At 44.6% G+C, this 10,869-nt stretch overlaps 1 long non-coding RNA gene across 1 annotated transcript; it reads right to left on the bottom strand.

Annotated features, from left to right (window-relative positions):
• Positions 1-8,769: 8,769 nt before the first annotated feature.
• LOC138796800 (uncharacterized) lies at positions 8,770-10,617 on the bottom strand. The gene is made up of 3 exons (XR_011363823.1): positions 10,510-10,617; positions 10,228-10,399; positions 8,770-9,009 (listed from the first exon to the last, which is right to left on the bottom strand). It is a non-coding gene; the product is annotated as an uncharacterized lncRNA (long non-coding RNA).
• Positions 10,618-10,869: the final 252 nt, after the last annotated feature.

Below are 10,869 nucleotides of genomic sequence, written 5' to 3'. Positions count from 1 at the left end.
GGTCAACCTTAAAGAACTCAGGGGCAAAAGAAACATTAGTTATTGCATCCTAAACATTTTAAGGCACCACAGGCTTTAGGTATCAACCCATAAACTACCACAGAAATCACTGCCTTAGTTACTCTAGACAACCAGAGATAGTAAAACGAAAACTCTGTTTTCTAACATTAGAATTATCACCTGTAATCCTACTAGGCTTTCATTTGTGATGAATGGGGATAACACCAAACTGGTTCATTGCACCTATGCTACAGTGGTGTACTGACAAAGACTTTTCGTTGTTCTATCATTACAGTTGAAGGACCCTACATTGTCTGCCTCCATCCCTTATGATGAATCCCTATATAAAGAGACCCACAGTCTGTTGTTCCTTTTACCTTCATGCCTAAATCATGATTGTGATCAAAAACAGGAATATTTGAATATTTGGCAGCTAAGACTTTTTGACTTGTTCACTTGTACACTCAAGGCAGTAGTACGATTCATTGCTTCCTACAAAACAAATAGTACTTGTGAGGAAGAAAGATGATATTTGCTATAATTATATGCATCAGGTCACACAGCTAGATATCATTTTTAGCTCTAGGTGTTGGTTCATTTAAAAATACTGTATATCTTTATCGGACTTAAAGGAGAAGTCCAGCCTCCCTGTTTTGTTTTGCCTTTTTTTTATGCAACACGGGAATAGCCAGATATCCCTCCAGGGGAGGGAAGCCTATTGTCAAGGGGGTGCCTCCCAGTGAAGAGTACACCAAACCACCCTGATACGTAGCCCCTTAAGTCCCACTCGGTTGCAAGTATTGGAATATAAATAGGGAAATACCAGGGTGGCCCCTTTTACGTCAAAGTCTCACTCTGTGGCGGGTATTGCGGCATGACAAGGGTTTACCAAGGTAGACATCCATCCACAGACAATCATTTCAGAGCAGTTGCCCTTCATCAGTGTGGAGTAGGATTCTGGCTAACAGGGGCAATGAAAAATAGACCAACAAAACACAGCAATCGCTGAACTCAGGGAGACCAGCGACAAAAAAAATCATCAATTGGAGTACTCACTGAAGAGTCTCCACTGATGCATTGCCCCCTATAAATTTAAATATGCAAAAGAAGGGTCCGTGGAGTCTCAGTTACGAGTTTCAAAACACGGGAATAGCCAGATATCCTTCCAGGGGAGGGAAGCCTATTGCCAAGGGGGTGCCTCCCAGTGGGGAGTACACCAAACCACCCTGATACGTAGCCCCTTAAGTCCCACTCTGTTGCGAGTATTGTCCCACTCATGTCGCAATACTCGCCACAGAGTTAAACTTTGACGTAAAAGGGGCCACCCTGGTATTTCCCTATTTATGTTCCAATACTCGCAACCAAGTGGGACTTAAGGGGCTATGTATAAGGGTGGTTTGGTGTACTCCCCACTGGGAGGCACCCCCTTGGCAATAGGCTTCCCTCCCCTTGAGGGATATCTGGCTATTTCCGTGTCTTGAGACTCATAACTGAGACTCCACGGACCCTTCTTTTGCATATTAAATTTTATAGGGGGCAATGTATCAGTGGAGGCTCTTCAGTGAGTACTCCAATTGATGATTTTTTTTATTGCTGGTCTCCCTGAGTTCAGCGATTGCTGTGTTTTGTTGGTCTATTTTTCATTGCCCCTGTTAGCCAGAATCCTACTTCACACTGATGAGGGGCAACTAACCCAAAATGATTGTCTGAGGATGGATGCCTGCCTTGGTTAACCCTTGTCATGTCGCAATACTTGCCACAGAGTTAGACTTTGACATAAAATGGGCCACCCTGGTAATTCCCTATTTATGTTCCAATAATCGCAACCGAGTGGGACTTAAGGGGCTACGTATCAGGGTGGTTTGGTGTACTCCAGACTGGGAGGCACTCCCTTGGCAATAGGCTTCCCTCCCCTGGAGTGATATCTGGCTATTCCCATGTTTTGAGACTTGTAACTGAAACTCCACGGACCCTTCTTTTGCATATTTCGATTTATAGGGGGCAATGCATCACTGGAGACTCTTCAGTGAGTACTCCAATTGATGATTTTTTTGTCGCTGGTCTCCCTGAGTTCAGCGATTGCTGTATTTTGTTGGTCTATTTTTCATTGCCCCTGTTAGCCAGAATCCTACTCCACACTGACAAGGGGCAACTACCCCAAAAAAATTGTCTGTGAATGGATGCCTGCCTTGGTAAACCCTTGTCACGTCGCAATACTCGCCACAGAGTTAGACTTTGACGTAAAAGGGGCCATCCTGGTATTTCCCTATTTATGTTCCAATACTCGCAACCGAGTGGGACTTAAGGGGCTACGTATCAGGGTGGTTTGGTGTACTCCCCACGGGGAGGCACCCCCTTGGCAATAGGCTTCCCTCCCCTGGAGGGATACCTGGCTATTCCCGTGTTTTGAGACTCGTAACTGAGACTCCATGGACCCTTCTTTTGCATATTTACATTTATAGGGGGCAATGCATCACTGGAGATTCTTCAGTGAGTACTCCCATTGATGATTTTTTTGTCGCTGGTCTCCCTGAGTTCAGCGATTGTTGTGTTTTGTTAGTCTATTTTTCATTGCCCCTGTTAGCCAGAATCCTACTCCACACTGACGAGGGGCAACTACCCCGAAACGATTGTCAGTGGATGGATGCCTGCCTTGGTAAACCCTTGTCATGTCGCAATACTCCCCATTTATAGGGGGCAATGCATCAGTGGAGACTCTTCAGTGAGTACTCCAGTTGATGATTTTTTTGTCGCTGGTCTCCCTGAGTTCAGCGATTGCTATGTTTTGTTGTTTTTTTTAAAGGCAGGGGCACAGGGGAAAGTAACAAAGAGTATTAAATCACCTGTTCCCATGCCTCTTCAGCCCTGGATCGCCACTCACGACCCCCATCGGGCATGTCACGACCCAGCTGATGGACTGGCCAATCGTTGCTCGCTTGCACTGCCTAAATCCCGCGCCCAGGCCTCACAAACAATGGCAGTATAGTTTATACTACCATTAACATTCATTGTTATTGGCTGCACATCCACTGTTTATAGACCAATAACTATAAATTTTATTGCCTGCACAAAGGTCCAATCAGCCAATGAGTGGGCATTTTTTTATTTGTCAGCTGATTGCTGTCACTTTTACACAATACGATTATCAGCCTAATTAGCATTTCTAGGAATGCTTTTTGACGACAGTCGACCCCTGAGTCTCCTGTTTGAATAGGGGGCAGTAACTGCACTGCTGCTTGGAATCTCTAGCATTCCTAAAGGCAATGAATGGAGAGGCAAAATTGTCACTTTACTCAAAAAACACAATTTTCTGGTGACTGGGTCCCAGCTGTGGATCCACAGTGACCTTGCATTTGTCCCATAATATGTGGATTAGTCCTATTCTGCATTCTGCCCATCCTTATGGTTCCTAGTCACAGCTGAACTGCTTTCACATTAATAAACAGGAGGTGCCTTCATAGCCAATTAACCCCTTAACGACATCGGGCATACGTATACGCCCCCGCAGGGTGGGCTTTAACGCAAACGAGCGTATACGTACGCCCGATGTTTCCCCGATCGCTGCGTGTTCGCACACAGCGATCGGGGAAGATGGCCTGCTATAAATCATAGCAGGCCATCTTAGCTTCACGGCACGGGGGGTGGTTAACACCCCCCCCGTGCTTACGATCGCCACTATAGGCTGATCAATTCAGATCAGCCAATAGCGGCGATCGGAACCTTTCCGGGTCATCGGTGACCCGATGACCTGGAAACAAATGGCGGTCGGTACCTGCCCTGGACCCCTCAGCTAGGTAGCCGAGGGGTCCAGAGCAGGTATTTGTACATTACTCACCTGTCCCGGGCTCCTGATCGGCGTCTTCCGGGTTCGCGGCATCCTCGTGTTCGTTCGGGTCTTCCTCCGTGACGTTACGTTCGACTTCTCTCGGCTATTTTCGGCTCCAGCGTCGGCTTTTTCCGTATTTTGTGCTCTGCTGCCCTCTAGCGGCTGATATGTGTAATACACTTATCAGCAGCTACAGGGATGTTCAGAATGTAGAAAAAGTTTTGTTTTTTTTTTTCAAAATTTTTTTTTCTATTTTCCGCACCCTATCGCCGCTGAGTGTTGATCAGCATCGCACGAAAGTGCGCTGCTAATCAGCAACTCCTCCTTTTTGGCGTAGGGTGTTTTTTTTTTAATATTCTACTGCCACGGTCTGCTTATAAGTGCCGCACATAAGTGCGGCATTTATCAGCAACGCCTTTGTTGGCGTAGGTTTTTTTTTATACTTACTGTAAAAAAACACGTAAAAAACACTACATTACACCACACTACATTGAATAAAGTTTGACACTACACCACTACATACCCCATATACCAATCCCCGTATAAAGATGGCCCCCAGGGTGTTTTCGGCGTCAGAGGGGTACGTTATTGCCTCCGACACCGAAACAGCCAGTGAGGATGAATGGGAGGGATCCTTCTTTCCTCCATTCATCCTCATCATCCTCATCATCCAGTGACGTGTCTGGGGGTAGCATAGCGTCCGCTGCCCCCCAGACACGTCTTTTCCGCCAGTACCGTCCCAATAAGAGATGACGGTATGGAGTGAAATTCTACAAACTCTGTGAGAGTACCTCAGGGTACACTTACAGATTTAGGGTACGTGCACACTGCGGAATGGCGAAGGATAACCCTTTGTGCATTCCGCAGCTGGCACCCACCGGCGGACTGATGCGGGCGTGCGTCTCCGCCCGTGTCATAGACTCCATGTTATGCATGGGCGGACTCCATCGTCCGTCCAAACAATGAACACATTGGACTGAGAGCGGAATCCGCCCGTGCATAGAATGGAGTCTATGACACGTGTGGAGACGTGCGCCTGCATCAGTCCGCCCGCGGGTGCCAACTGCGGAATGCACGAAGGGTTATCTGTCGCGATTCCGCAGTGTGCACGTACCCTTAGAGTGTATGAAGGAAGGGACACCCGAATCCAGCCCCAGATGCCCCCAGATGAACCCACTCCCCCCCTCCCGTCCTCAGAGTTAGTGGGAAGATCGTCCGGGAACTGATCTTCCCACTGCTGGATAAAGGTTACCACCTGTACGGGGATAACTTTTATACCAGCACCCCCTCTTCTGGTCCCTCGCTGCCTGAGCTACTGTAGCTTGCGGCACGATCCGAACATGTCAGAAGTAGTAATAGAGCCCTAATATTTAGCAGCCATGGAGCGGACCCAGCGCTTCTGGATATGAGGGACCCCGTATCGCACCAGGGAAACATTTTCCAGGTGACGTCCCCCACACTGGAAAACAGGAGACCCCAGAAGAAGTGCAGAGTGTAGCGTAACAGGGGGATCAGGAAGGACACCATTTACCAGTGTGCCACCTGTCCTGATCCCCCCCGGCCTCTGCATACTGGATCGCTCCAAGGCGTACCACACGTCACTGGGGTTCTACATTTTCTAAATTCTGTCCCTTATTCCTATTTCAGTGGTCACGTTGATCCCGGGATTATTCTGATCGCCATTATGGAGTCGGGAAGGAATTTTTCCCCTGTGATGAGGCTACTGTCGTCTGCCTCACGAGGGTTTTTTGCCTTCCTCTGGATCAACACAGGTTGAGTTTGATGGACACCTGTCATTTTCAACCTTATAAACTAATAATTGGCCTAATACCCCCAAATAAATTAGAATTGTCCCTTTTCCCCAGCTAAGTAGGTATGGCCACCATTCCCATTAGAGGATGCCATGATGCAATTACAAAGCCTCTGTGCGGCCAGGACAGTAGAAACCCCCCACAAGTGACCCCATTCTGGAAACTACACCCGATAAGGAATCTAACAAGGGGGGCAGCGGGGATATGGCCCCCTGGTGACGGCCACATTTGGGACGTGAAAATAAAAAAAAAATTATTTTTTATTTTCTCAGCACATGTTCTACGTAAGTGCCCGTCACCAGTGGGGTCCATATCCTCACCGCACCCCTTGTTAGATTCCTTATGGGGTGTAGTTTCCAGAATGGGGTCACTTGTCGGGGGTTTCTTTTGTCCTGGCAGCACATTAGCTTTGTAATTGCGACATGGCCTCCATCCTCCATTCCAGCCTCTAAATGGCGCTCTGTCCCTTTGGTGGCGTGCCCTGTGCCCATATGGCACATTATGCCCACATGTGGGGTATTTTTGTACTCAGGGGAAACTACCCTACACGTTTTGTGTTCATTTTCTTTTTTAACCCCTTGTGGAAATGGAAAAAAATCAAGGCTAGACCAACATTTAGTGTAATTTTTGTAAAATTTTTACTCTAAATCATTAATCTTGTCATGATTTTTTCATTTTCACAAGGGGTTAAAAGATAAAAAAAAAACATTTAATGTGTAGCGCAATTTCCCCTGAGTACAGAAATACCCCACATGTGTACATAAAGCGCCATTCGGGTGCAGGGTAAGCCTCCGAAGGGACGGAGCGCCATTTGGTTTTTGAAGGCTGAATTTGGATGGAATGGATTTCGAGGGGCCATGTTGCATTCAAAAGGCCCCTGTGTTGCCAAGACAGTTGAAACCCCCCAAAAGTGACCCCATTATGGAAACTGCACCCCTCAGGGAATGTAACAAGGGGTGTAGTGAGCATATGGACCCCACTGGTGACGGGCACAAATGTGGAACAATGTGGCGTGAAAATGAAATATTACATTTTTTACACTATAATGTTGGTTTAGCCTTGAATTTATCATTTTCACAAGGGGTTAAAAGAGGGGAAAAAAACTAAATGTGTAGAGCAATTTCCCCCCGAGCCCGTAAATAACCCACATGTGGACATAAAGCGCCATGTGGGCGCAGGGCAAGCCTCCCAAGGGAAGGAGCGCCATTTGGATTTTGGAGGTTGGATTTGGCTAAAATGGATGATGAACGCCATGTCGCATTTACAGAGCCCTCGTGCTGCCAAAACACTGGAAACCCCCCACAAGTGACCCCATTCTGGAAACTGCAGCCCTCAGGGAATCTAACAAGGCGTGCAGTGAGGATATGGACCCCTTGATGACGGGCACATTTGTGCCATGAAAGTGAAAAAATTTAATTTTTTACTTTTACGTCACATTGTTCCACATTTGTGCCCGTCACCAGTGGGGTCCATATGCTCACTGCCCCCCTTGTTAGATTCCTTGAGGGGTGTAGTTTCCAGAATGGGGTCCCTTGTGGGGGGTTTCCAGTGTTTTGGCAGCACGAGGGCTCTGTAGATGCAACATGGCCCTTGAAATCCTTTTCAGTAAAATTCAGCTTCCAAAAGCCAATTGGCGCTCCTTCCCTTTGGAGGCTCATCCTGCGCCCCCTTGGCACTTTATCGCCACATGTGGGGTATTTCCGTACTCGGGAGAAACTGCGCTACACATTTTGTGTCTTTTTTTGCCTCTTATGCCTTTAAGAAAATGAAAAATTGAAGGCTAGAACAACGTTTTAGTGTAAAAAATAAATTTTTCTTTTTTCACGCCATATTGTTCGGAAAATCTGTGAAGCACCTATGGGGTCCAGATGCTCACCGCACCCCTTGTTACATTCCTTGAGGGGTGTAGTTTTCTAAATGGTGTCCCTTTAGGGGTGTTTTTTAGGTTTTGGCACCCCAGAGCCTCTGCCAACCTGAAGTGGTACAGTCAAAAATGACCAAATATAACGGAGGCGTTGAAATTCACTAGGCGCTCCTTTATATCTGAGGCTTGTGGTTGCGTCAAATAGCGCAATAGGGTCACATATGGGGTATTTCTATAAACTGCAGAAACGGGACAATAATTATTGGGGTGCATTTCTCTGGTAATAGGTTTATAATTATGAAAAATATTGGATTACAATAAAATCTCTGCACAGAAAATTAAAATTTTCAAATTCCTTACACACTTAGCTTTTATTTCTGTGACTCCCTTAAAGGGTTAAAACACTTTCTGGATATGCTTTTGCAGAGTTTGGGGGGTGCAGTTTCTGAAATGGGGTGCTTTGTGGGGCTTTCTAACATACAGGCCCCTCAAATACACTTTAAACCTGAACAGGTCCCTAAAAATATCTGATTTTGAAATTTTACAGAAAATTTGGAAATTTGCTGCTAATGTTTTAAGCTTCCTATCGTCTAAAAAAAATGAAAGATAGTTTAATAAATGCCGCCAACATAAAGTAGACATGTTGCTAATGCTATTTAATATATAATTTATGTGGTATAACCACTTTCTGTATACGCAAAAAAGTTTCAAAGTTGGAAAAATGCATTTTTTCACATTTTTTCACATTATTTGGTTTTTTTTCATAAAGATTTGTTATGAATATCGACTCCAATTTACCAGAAATGTAAAGTACAGTATGTCACGAGAAAATAATCTCAGAATCAGCCGGATAGGTAAAAGCATCCCGAAGTTATTAATGAATAAAGTGACACTGGTCATATTCATAAAATTTGTCTCTGTCATTAAGGCCATTTCAGGCTCTGTCCTTAAGGGGTTAATGATGTTTATTTTGGTTTATTGTAAACAAATGCATATATTTATAGCTGCTGTCCCCAATAAGTTTTACAAAAGACAATCCTAGGAACCTTTGAAAACTGCCAGGTTATCACCATTGTGATTCTAGACAGGCTGTCTACATGACACTCTATGGCCCTGGTGACAACACCTAAAAGGGACCCACCCTGCCAGGTGCAGGAAGAGGTTAAATCCTTGGCCATTTTCTTCTATTATACAAGTACAGGTTGACTTTTGTGGAACAGCCTTGTCTAACTTGTTTACAATCTGTTTTTACAATCTGTTTTCCATTTTTGTCATGATGGTGGCTTGTTGCTGAGTGTCGAGATTTCTGGTAAGAACAATGAGATACTTAGACGCACCCATTTTCTTGCAAACATTCCACAATTCTGCATGCTCAACGCAGACTTTACTGTAGCCAAGGATGCAACTGTTACGTCCTATGTATGTGTACCTTAGCTCTTTCGGTTCATACATCAGCAATAGTTTTGTTCATCTGTGTTCCATCAGTTCTGTTTCTACATCTGTCAGCTCTACAAATATAAGCCAGTAATCTGTGTTTTATAATCTTTAGTATAATGTGATCAGTATCTGGCATAAAGAACATTATACTCTCATTTTCACATTTTCCTTTCTTTGATACCATTCAATCTGTTGGTATCTCATTTAGTTGTGTTTAACTGGGCCAGGCTGGTCTAAAAAAAAATGCTGTACTCACCTGCTCAATCCCCCATAGCTCACCAAATTACCTCCAATAAACACTTGGTGGTTCCATCTTGGCAGAAAGAAATGCTGATTATAATCATTGGCTAAGATGGGTTAGTGATTGGCTTTGTGTCAAGAAGAAACCAGAAGGTGGGAATCAGCAATGACTAGTTTAGCATCAGAACAACAGCCATGGGGTGTAGGAAAGGTGAGTACAGTATTATTACTTTTTAACTCAATATGGCCCATAAGCAGTGAAGAGCCTCAATCTTTTTTAAAGGCTGTGTCAGGAATTGCAGCTCATTTTCCTTTCTGTACATGCGATGTCAGCTACAATACCAGGCACAATTGCTTGACAAGTATAGGGACATTTCTTCAAAGCAAAACTAAAGATGTATTTTTTCTAACTATGAATAAGCCCTTTAAAGCGATACTCTCCCCCCCATACATACTCTATGCTCAGTTCTCCACACAATACACAAGGTTAGATGCTGCACATCCAATATATACTTGTATGAAAACTTGTCTGTGTCTTCTTTCTGCTCTAAAATTATTTATTTTATTGGTTGACAGTGTCACCTAGGTGGGGCTTCATGACAGTTGGGCCCCCTCTCCCCAGCAGGGAGATACGGCCCATTTGCCATGAAGCCCCACCTAGGTGACATGGTCCACCAATAAAATGAAGTGAGAATAGAGAGGGTGACAGTAGGTGAGGATGGGGTGGTGGTGAAGATTTCAGTATTTAAATAATCAGTTGATTCAGTTGACTTTCACTCAGCTTTATCAAACTGTGTAAAATAGAATGTGGTGTAAACTGCCCATATCAACCAATCACAGCTCAGCTTTAATTTTAGTTGAGCTGTGATTGGTTGCTATGGGCAGTTTAGACCAGTTTCTATTTTACTATTTTACTATTTCATACACATACATTTTATTTTGTCACCATTAAAGACCAAATCAAATAGTTTGTTTGGTGTACATTCTTGCCAAATGTAAAAATCCTGGGTGGGCAGTGGCTGGGGAGAACATAAAGAAGTAATACTTACTCATCCCCGTGCAACTGCAACACAGCGTCACTGCTGACATTAACCCACGACCTCCGGTTCAGCGATGTCATGTCCAGGTCAGAAATGTTCGCTCAGCCAGTCAGTGACTGGGGCAGGACACCGCTGCCAATACCAAATTCCACACAAGGCGCCATCTACCCTAGGGCCGTCCCTGCAAGTAAAATGGTTCTCTAACATTTATTATGAAAAAATATATATATATATATATATTCTTCAGCACATTGAAAGTTCATGTTTTATTCATTTTCTTTATTGTTCTACCCTAAACATCATGTCTAGATGCCAGAGTCCAGGAGAGTAGCTTCTCACAAGAGCCTTATTGTCCCATGTACATTGCAGGGATAGAGGCCATTGTTAGGCCCCTGCTGCCATGGCAACTCATCGGAAGGAACAGGATTAGAGAGGGAGACACTCTTTCTGTCTAACCAGCACTGGCAATGGGATGTAAGGGGTTAAATGACTGGGACTGGAAGTAACTGCAATTCCAGCCATTGCAATAAGGTCTTTGCTCCAAAAGGTGTAAGCACAGTTCCTGAGCCTACTCTATCTCTGTGCTGTAATAGTAGTGTAGGGGAACTACCTCCTCTGTTATAGTGTTCAAAATTGCTTTATTCTAGAATA

The sequence above is a fragment of the Dendropsophus ebraccatus genome, chromosome 7 (genome assembly GCF_027789765.1).
Source record: "Dendropsophus ebraccatus isolate aDenEbr1 chromosome 7, aDenEbr1.pat, whole genome shotgun sequence".
In the NCBI taxonomy this organism is placed as follows: domain Eukaryota; kingdom Metazoa; phylum Chordata; class Amphibia; order Anura; family Hylidae; genus Dendropsophus; species Dendropsophus ebraccatus.
Note: the sequence above shows the minus strand (reverse complement) of the source record. Positions and strands in the feature narration are given on the sequence as shown.